Here is a 10,980-nt window from a genome sequence, read left to right on the forward strand (position 1 = left end):
ACAAAGAAAACGTGAGGAAAATAGTTAATTTTGCCAGAAAATGCCTAATTAACTAATAACAAAATATAGCATATGTTTCCTCATACACCATTACACAAATAAAATGACAATATCAATTTGTTCAAGCATAAGAATCATCAAATCATAGATCAAACACTTACTTCCTAAGTGATCAATTTTAATTCTGTAGCATCTAACAGTAATAAACCTCTTCTCAGTGAAGCAAATCTTTTAAGAGCTAGAGGTTTGGTAAGGATATCCGCAATTTGATGATTAGTGCTAATGAATTCTAATGTGATATCACCCTTTTGTACATGATCACGCAAGAAATGATGTCTAATCTCTATGTGTTTGGTGCATGAATGTAAAACTGGATTTTTTGACAGGTTGATCGCACTAGTGTTATCACACATGATAGGGACATGGTCATAGCTTAACCTTAGGTCCAGAAGTGTTTGCTTCATCCAAAGGACTTGTGCACAACAGTTGGCTACCGAGATATATTCGGATTCTGCGGTTGATAGAGCAACCGAATTTTACTTTTTGCTAAACCAAGAAACTAGTGCAAATCCTAAGAAATGGCATGTACCACTTGTGCTCTTCCTATCTATGGTGCAGCTTGTCCAATCGGCATCCATATAACTGAATAAGTCAATGTGTGTGCCCTTTGGATACCATAATCCTAAATTCTTAGTTCCACTAAGATATCTAAAAATTCTTTTTACCGCATTTAGATGTGACTCTTTAGCATTTGATTGATATCTAGCACACAAAAAAACACTATACATAATATCCGATCTACTTGCAGTTAAGTAAAGTAAGGATCCAATCATACCTCGATATTTCGTTATGTCCATGACTTTACCATTTTCATCATTATCTAATTTAATAGATGAGCTCATTGGAGTAGATAGAGGCTTCATTCCTTCAAAGTCAAACTTCTTAAGTAGATCTTTGACATACTTAGTTTGATTGATGAAGATGCCTTCCTTTGTTTGTTTGATTTGAAGACCAAGGAAGTAGTTTAGCTCTTGATTAGTGCATGAAAATGCACCCTAAATACTGCTTTTGATTTATATAATATTAAAATATTTAATCTTTAATTAAGCAATTCCATTATTTTTATTCATAATATTTTAATTGTAATTTGTCTAGTTTTTGCTTAATTATTTACAGATAAAAAGTAGTATAAAAAGCTACACTAAAATAAGCCATGAAAGCCATATTTTCAACAACACAGAGCCAAGCCGAGTCAAAGCCACCGAGCCAAGCTACTGCACAGTCAGCGCGAAAATCTGCGCCCGTTTCTCCCACCATTGCGCGCCTCGCGCGTCAACAGCACGCGGTACCTCAGGGAGCGTGTCTCATGCACGCGCGTTCTCCAGTGCGTTCCAAGGCTTTCCTCGCATGGGTCCCGCGCGACAGCATGCCAGCCCAAGTCCTTCTCCGCGCACGACAACTGTCCTCCGCTCTGCGAATCGCCAGCACACGCCAACCACTCCAAATGCGACACGTGGTGAGATTGACTCCTTCATCCAACCAAGCTTCGACACGTGTCTTCTAAGATGCTGAATCCGAATTCTCCCCAAAAAATTTGAGCAAATTACCAGATTTCTTCCCCAAATCAAATATATGATTTCTCCTAATTTATGTGTAATTTTATTTTGTTTCTCTTTCTTTTGTAATTTTCTATTTTTATTGTTTGTTTTCTTATTTGATAGGCAACCTTTAAACACTATAAATATAGGGGTTAGCCTAAGGTTTTGAGAGCTTTTTTTAATATTCAGTTTCTGTCGTCTTGTTGTCAGTCTCATATTTTCTCTCTAGAACTTGTGAGAATGTTTTGCAAGATAGGCTAGAATTTTCTTGGTGAGGTTAGAGATGAACTTCTGTTGAGTGACCCAATTCGGGGTTTTGATTCCTTGTTCTATAAACTTCAACATCTAAATGAATTAAATCTCATATATTTTTCTATTACTTTTCAAAATATTGTGTGCTAATTTTTATATATGTTCAGTCACGCTTTTCTTATGTAATTATGTCATGCAATGTTTTGTTATTCAAATTATTTTACAAATTGTCTTTTACTGCAATATTGTCAGATTGATATATTGTCGATTTTAGATAACTTGTAATAATAATATTTTTTTAGCCAACATAGAGATTTAATTTATTTGATTATTTTATTTTGTGAATCAAAACTTGAATTGGTGAACGAAGCATTAGGGATTCTCGACACCTTACCGTTTCCTTCATACATATTTTCTCCTTTTTATTTTATTTGCAACAAAAATCTCAAAAACTATCATTTTTCTTTAATTCACTTTTCTCTAACGCTTTTATTCTGTTAATTATTCTTGTTATTTTGTTATCTCTTTGTGGATACGACCGCCCTTCTGTGCTACAATTGACCGCTTGTGAACATCACTTTTGGGCGTTAATCAGCTCTCCCATCATACTCATTTCGAACTCACTATGCATGCACTTTGAAAATTCTTCACAAAGGGAAACATTAGTAGAACCAAAAATAATATCATCAACATAAATTTGTATAATAATTAGATCATCGCCTTTGATTTTTGTAAATAGTGTAGTATCCACTTTTGCAATTGAAAATCTATTTTGGAGTAAAATTTTGCTAAGTCTATCATACCAAGCTCTAGGAGCTTGCTTTAAACTATATAAAGCCTTTTCAATTTAAAAACATAATCTAGATACTTGTGATCTTGAAAATCGAGTGGTTGTTCTACATATACTTCTTCTACAACCATTAAGAAAAACACTTTTAACATCCATTTGATAAAGAATGAATTCTTTGTGGGATGCAAAGGCTAATAACATTCTAATGGATTCTAATCTAGCAACCGGTGCAAAGGTTTCTTCATAATCGATTCCTTCTTCTTGATTGAAACCTTGGGCCACTAATCTAGCCTTGTTTCTCACAATCACACCGTGCTCATCTCTCTTATTCCTAAAGACCCACTTGGTGCCAATCACGGATTGAGCACTAGGTCTAGGGATTAATTCCCATACATCACTTCTTTCAAATTGATTTAGCTCTTCTTGCATCGTTAAAATCCAAAATTCATCATTTTTGGCATCTTTAAAACTCTTAGGTTCAATTTGTGAAAGAAAAGTTAAGTTATTCCAAACATTTTTAAGTGATGATCTAGTAGCCACTCCTTGTGAGATGTCACCTAAGATTTTATCTTTAGGATGAGAGGTACTATACCTCCATTCCTTCGGTAGTTGATAGGATGTACTATCTTGTTTTGAATCATCAACTTGTTCTTCTTGGCGTTGTGGTGTGTTGAAGGTTTGTGGTTCCTTTTCTGTGAGATCCATAACTTCTTTGTCATTCAACTCCATATTGCTCATTTTATGCTCCAAGCCTAAATCATCATCATCTAGATTTTTCTCCACAAAGGTGTTAGTTTCATTAAATACGACATGCATCGATTCTTCTACGACTAGAGTTCTTTTATTAAATACTCTATAAGCTTTGCTAGTAGTAGAATAGCCAAGAAAACTTCCAACATCGGATTTTACATCAATTTTCCCAAGTTGTCTTTAGTGTTTAAAATAAAACATTTGCAACCAAAGACTCTAAAATAGCCAATGTTAGGTTTTCTACCATTCCAAAGCTCATATGGAGTTTTATCCATTTTTGGTCTAATAAGAACTCTATTTACAATGTCACAATGTTGGGTTTTGTGAATATTCTATTTTTTATGATTTTCCTTATTTTTCATATTTAAAAAATAAAATAAAATAAAAACGACGTCAAAAAATTATGAAATTTTGCAGACACGATCCATACATTTTTCTGGGCATGCCTGCAAAAAATGACCTAAAAAAAGAAAAAAACAAGTAAGACGTTGTCATAAAGGCCCCGGCCCGTACAGTGGGGTGCCTAGGGTCCAGGATGGGTCAAAAAATTATATTTTTATTTATGTGTTGTATTCTAAAATTATTATACCTTTTTTTAGGAATTAATGCAAAAAAAAAATAGCACCATTTTGTGATGAATACTCTATTTTTTATAATTTTCCTTATTTTTCTTCCTTGAAAAATAAAATAAAATAAAAACAATGTGAAAAATTTATGAAATTTTGCAGACTCGATCCTTACATTTTTTCAGGCATGCCGGCAAAAAATATCCTTAAAAAATGACAAAAAAAAGTCATACCCTATCAAAAAGTCCCCAGCCCACGTAGTGGGCCACCCAGGGGCTGAGAAGGGTAAAAAATTTACATTTATATTTATGTTTTGCATTCTAAAATTATTATACCATTTTTAGGAATTACTGGAAAACGTGGCACCATTTTTTTAATGAATATTCTATTTTTTATGATTTTCCTTATTTTTCATCTTTAAAAAATAAAATAAAACAAAAACAACGTCAAAAAATTATGAAATTTTACGGACACGATCCTTACATTTTTTTGGGCATGCCTGTAAAAAAAGGCCACAAAAATGAAAAAAAAAAAGAAAAACATTGCGTAAAAGCCCCTAGCTTGCGTAGTGGGGCAGCCAAGGGCCGCGATGGGTCAAAAATTAACATTTGTATTTATGTTTTACATTTTAAAATTAATACACGATTTTTAGGAATTAAGGTAACAAGTGGCACCATTTTATTGATGAATATTCTATTTTTTTATGGTTTTCCTTATTTTTCATCTTTGAAAAATAAAATAAAATAAAAATGAAGTCAAAAAATTATGAAATTTTGGAGACACGATCCTTGTATTTTTCTGTGCATGCCTGAAAAAAATAGACTCAAAAAATGATAGAAAAAAGTAAAACACTGTGAAAAAGCCCCCAATCGGCGTGGTGGAGTGCCCAGGGGCCTGGATGGGTCAAAACTTTACATTTTTATTTATGTTTTGGATTCCAAAATTATTATATGATTCTTAGGAATTAATACAATATGTGGCACCACTTTCTTTATGAATATTCTATTTTTATGATTTTCCTTATTTTTCATATTTAAAAAATAAAAGAAAATAAAAATGACTGTAAAAAATTATGAAATTTTACAGACATGATCCTTACATTTTTCTGGGGATGCCTGAAGAAAATAGTCTAAAAAAATGACAAAAAAAAATTAAATGCTGTCAAAAAGTCATCGGCCCGCGTATTGGGGTACCCAAGGGCCAGGATGGGTAAAAAAATAACACTTGTATTTATATTTTAAATTCTAAAATTAATACACGATTTTTAGGAATTAATAGAACAAACAACAATATTTTTTGATAAATATTCTACTTTTTATAATTTTTCTTATTTTTCATCTTTGAAAAATAAAATAAAATAAGAATGACTTCAAAAAATTATGAAATTTTGGAGACACGATCCTTACAATTTTCTGGGTATGCCTGTAAAAAATAGCCTAAAAATGACAAAAAAAGTAAAACGTTGTCAAAAAGTCCTCAGCCCGCGTATTAGGGTGCCCAGAGGCCAGGATGGGTAAAGAATTTACATTTATATTTATGTTTCACATTCTAAAATTAATATACGATTGTAAGGAATTAATGCAACAAGTGGCCTTATTGTGTAATGAATATTCTATTTTTTATGATTTTCTTTATTTTTTATCTTTAAAAATAAAATAAAATAAAAACATCGTCAAAAAATTATGAAATTTTGCACACACGATCTTTACATTTTTTTGGGCATGCCTGCAAAAATGGCAAAAAAATGAGAAAAAAAGAAAAACGTTGCGTAAAAGCCCCTAGCCCGCGTAGTGGGGCGGCGAAGAGCCGGGATGGGTCAAAAATTAACATTTGTATTTATGTTTTGCATTCTAAAATTAATACACGATTTTTAGGAGTTAAGGAATCAAGTGGTACCATTTTTTTTATGAATATACTTTTTTTTATGGGTTTCCTTATTTTTCATCTTTGAAAAATAAAATAAAATAAAAATGAAGTAAAAAAATTATGAAATTTTAGAGACACGATCCTTGTATTTTTCTGCGCATGTCTGAAAAAAATAGACTAGAAAAGTATCAAAAAAATTAAAACGTTGTCAAAAAGCCCCCGGCTGGCGTGGTAGGACACCCAGGGACCTGGATGGGTAAAAACTTTACATTTTTAATTCTGTTTTGGATTCCAAAATTATTATATGATTTTTAGGAATTAATACAATATGTGGCACCATTTTTTGATGAATACTCTATTTTTTATGATTTTTCTTATTTTTCTTCTTTGAAAAATAAAATAAAATAAAAACAAGGTGAAAAAATTATGAAATTTTGCAGACTCGATCCTACATTTTTCTGGATATGCCAGCAAAAAATAGCCTCAAAAAATGACAGAAAAAAGTAAAACGCCTTCCAAAAGTCCCCGGCCCGTGTATTGGGGTGCCCAGGGGCCGGAATGGGTAAAGAATTTACATTTTTATTTATGTTTCACATTCTAAAATTGATATACGATTGTAAGGAATTAATGGAACAAGTAGTCCTACTTTTTAATGAATATTCTATTTTTTTATGATTTTCTTTTTTTTTCATCTTTAAAAAAAAATGAAGTAAAACCTTTGTCAAAAAATTTTGAAATTTTACACAAACTATCCTGACATTTTTCTGGGCATGCTGCAAAAAATGGCCACAAAAATTAAAAAAAAAGAAAAGCATTGCGTAAAACCCCTTAGCCCGCGTAGTGGGGTGACCGAGGGCTGGGATGGGTCAAAAATTAACATTTGTATTTATGTTTTGCATTATGAAATTAATACAGGCTTTTTAGGAATTAAGGCAACAATTGGCACCATTTTTTTGATGAGTATTCTATTTTTTTATGGTTTTCCTAATTTTTCATCTTTGAAAAATAAAATAAAATAAAAAACAAAGTAAAAAAATTATGAAGTTTGGGAGACACGATCCTTGTATTTTTCTGCACATGCCTGAAAAAAATAGAATAGAAAATATCAAAAAAAGTAAAATGTTGTCAAAAAGTCCCCACCGGCGTGGTGGGGCGCCCAGGGGCCTGGATGGGTAAAAAATTTACAGTTTTATTTATATTTTGGATCCCAAAATTATTATATGATATTTAGGAATTAATACAATATGCGGCACCATTTTTTGATGAATATTCAATTTTTTATGATTTTTCTTATTTTTCATATTTAAAAAATAAAATAAAGTAAAAACGACGTCAAAAAAATTATGAAATTTTACAGACACGATCCTTACATTTTTCTGCGTATGCCTGAAAAAAATACACTGAAAAAATGACAAAAAAAGTAAAATGCTATTAAAAAGCCCCCGGCCTGCATAGTGGGGTGCCCAGGGGCCGGAATCGGTAAAAAATTTACATTTTTATTTACGTTTTATATTCTAAAATTATTTTACCACATTTAGGAATTAATGGAAAGGCAACACCATTTTTTGATGAATACTCTATTTTTTATGATTTTGCTTATTTTTCTTCTTTGAAAAATAAAATAAAATAAAAACAACATCAAAAAATTATGAAATTTTGCATATTCGATTCTTACATTTTTTTGGGTGTGTCTGCAAAAAATGGCAAAAAGGTAAACCCTGTCAAAAAGTCCCCGGCCCGCGTAGTGGGGCGGCCAAGGGCCGAGCAAGGTCAAAAATTTTTATTTATATTTTTGTTTTGCATTCTAAAATTATTATACCATTTTTAGGAATTAATGCAAAATGCGGCACCATTTTTTAATGAATATTCTATTTTTTCTGATTTTTCATCTTTGAAAAATAACATAAAGTAAAAATGACGTCAAAAAATTATGAAATTTTGGAGACACAATCCTGACATTTTTTTGGGTATGCCTGCAAAAAATAGCCTAAAAAATGATAAAAAAGTAAAACGTTGTCAAAAAGCTCCCGGCCTGCGTATTGGGGTACCCAGAGGTCGGGATGGGTCAAAAATTTATATTTTTATTTATGTTTTACATTCTAAAATTAATATACGATTGTAAGGAATTAATGCGACAAGCGACCCTACTTTTTAATGAATATTCTATTTTTTATGATTTTCTTTATTTTTCATCTTTAAAAAATGAAATAAAATAAAAACATCGTCAAAAAATTATGAAATTTTGTACACACGATCCTTATATTTTTAGGGGCATGCTTGCAAAAAATGGCCTAAAAACACAAAAAACAAGTAAAACATTGTCCCCGACCTACATAGTGGGGCGCCCAGGGGCCGGGATGGGTTAAAAATTTATATTTTTATTTACCTTTTATATTCTAAAATTATTATACCATTTTTAGGAATTAATGCAAAATGCAGTACCATTTTTTGATGAATACTCTATTTTTCATTATTTTGTTTATTTTTCTTCTTTAAAAAATAAAATAAAAAATAAACAACGTCAAAAAATTGTGAAATTTTGCAAACTCGATCCTTTCATTTTTTTTTTTGGCATGCCTGCAAAAAAAGTCCTTAAAAAAAGTAAGACCCTATCAAAAAGTCCTAGATCCGCGTAGTGGGGCAGCCAGGTACCGAGAAGGGTCTACAATTTACATTTATATTTATGTTTAGCATTTTAAAATTATTATACAATTTTTAGGAATTAATGTATAAAGTGGCACCATTTTTTAATGAATATTCAATTTTTTATGATTTTTCTTATTTTTCATCGTGGAAAAATAAAATAAAATAAAAACAACATTAAAAAATTATAAAATTTTACGGACACGATCCTTAAATTTTTCTGGTCATGCGCTTGCAAAAAAGGGCCTAAAAAAAGAAGAAAATAAGTAAAACACTGTCAGAAAGCCCCTAGCCCGCATAGTGGGGCGCCCAGGGGCCAGGATGGGTCAAATAAAATTATAAATATTCTATTTTTTATGAATTTTCTTGTTTTTCATATTTAAAAAGTAAAATAAAAATAAAAATAATGTCAAAAACTTATGTAATTTTGCAGACACGTTCCTTAAAATTTTCTGAGCATGCCTACAAAAAATGGCATAAAAACAGAAAAAAATAAGTCAAATGCTGTCAAAAAGCCCCCGGTTTGCATAGTGGGGCGCCTAGAGGCCGAGATGGGTAAAAAATTTAAAGTTTTATTTATGTTTTACATTCTAAAATTAATACACGGTTTTTAGGAATTAAGGCAACAAGTAGCACCATTTTATTGATGAATATTCTAATTTTTATAATTTTCCTTATTTTTCATCTTTGAAAAATAAAATAATATAAAAACGATGTCAAAAAATTATGAAATTTTAGAGACACGATCCTTGTAGTTTTCTACGCATGTCTAAAAAATATAGACTAAAAAAATGGCAAAAAAAAGTAAAACGCTGTCAAAAAGCATCCGGCCGGTGTAGTGGGGCGCTTAGGGGCCGGGATGAGTAGAAAATTTATATTTTTATTAGCGTTTTAGATTCTAAAATTATTAAATAATTTTTAGGAATTAATACGATACACGGCACCAAATGTGTTTTTTTGAATATTCTATTTTTTATGATTTTTCTTGTTTTTCATATTTAAAAAAGAAAATAAAATAAAAACGAGGTCAAAAAATTATGAAATTTTTCGTTACATTTTTCTAGGCATGCCTACAAAAAATGACATGAAAACAGAAAAAATAAGTAAAACGCTGTCAAAAAGTCCCCGGCCCGCATAGTGGGGCTCCCAGGGGCCAGGATGGGTCAAAAATTTATATTTTTATTTATGTTTTATATTCTAAAATTATTATACCATTTTTAGGAATTAATGCAAAATGCAACGCCGTTTTGTGTTGAATACTCTTTTTTTTATGATTTTCCTTATTTTTCTTGTTTGAAAAAAAAAATAAATATAAAAACGATGTCAAAAAATTATGAAATTTTGGAGGCACGATCCTTGTATTTTTCTGCGCATGCATGAAAAAAGTAGACTAAAAAAAAGACAAAAAAAGTAAAACGTTGTCAAAAAGCCCCGGCCCGCATAGTGGGACGCCTAGGGGCCGGGATGGGTAAAAAATTTACATTTCATATTCTAAAATTATCATACAATTGTTAAGAATTAACGCAAAAGGCACTACCATTTTTTGATGAATACTCTATTTTCTATGATTTTTTTTATTTTTCTTCTTTAAAAAATAAAATAAAATAAAAACAACGTCAAAAAATTATGAAATTTTACAGACTCGATCCTTAGATTTTTTTAGGCATGCCTGCAAAAAAGCCTCAAAAAATGACAAAAAAAGTAAGACCCTATGAAAAAGTCTCCGGCCTACGTAGTGGGCCGGCCAGGGGCCGAGAAGGCTAAAAAATTTACATTTATATTTATGTTTTGTATTTTAAAATTATTATACCATTTTAAAGAATTAACGCAAAAAGTGACACCATTTTTTAATGAATATTCTATTTTTTATGATTTTCCTTATTTTTCATCTTTGAAAAATAAAATAAAATAAAAACGACGTCAAAAAATTATGAAATTTTAGAGACACGATCCTTGTATTTTTCTGCATGTGCCTAAAGAATAGACTCAAAAAATGATAGAAAAAGGCCGGCCGGTGTAGTGGGGCATAGTGCTGGAACTTTGGACGGGCCGCCCGCGACCGCCCGAAAAGCCCGAGGATTTGCCCGAGCCCGAACCCGACCCGCCCGAGATTTTGGGGCTGCCCGCCCGAGCCCGAATTTCACCTTGAACGGGCCGTGGGCTTGTATTCGGCGGCCCGAGTCCGCCCGAATTGCCCGAATTTTTTAAACTTTTTTTTAATATTAAGTTATTTATATATATATTAGTATTACAATTTATAAATATATTATATTTATATATATATTAAATTTGAAATGAACCACGAACTATATAAAAAAATTATTTCTTTATTAATTTTTAAATTTGTAATTCATGATTGTCTCATTAAAAACCTTACCAAGAAAAACCCAATTGGGATAAAAACTTGGCAAGGAAAAAAGAGTGCAATCATTTTGTGACGAATTACAAATTGTACAAACTTACATTGTTTATTAAATTACAAATACAATGTAAAAAGTAAATACATATTTACAAA

The sequence above is a fragment of the Morus notabilis genome, unplaced genomic scaffold (genome assembly GCF_000414095.1).
Source record: "Morus notabilis unplaced genomic scaffold, ASM41409v2 Scaffold1012, whole genome shotgun sequence".
Taxonomy (NCBI): Eukaryota; Viridiplantae; Streptophyta; class Magnoliopsida; order Rosales; family Moraceae; genus Morus; species Morus notabilis.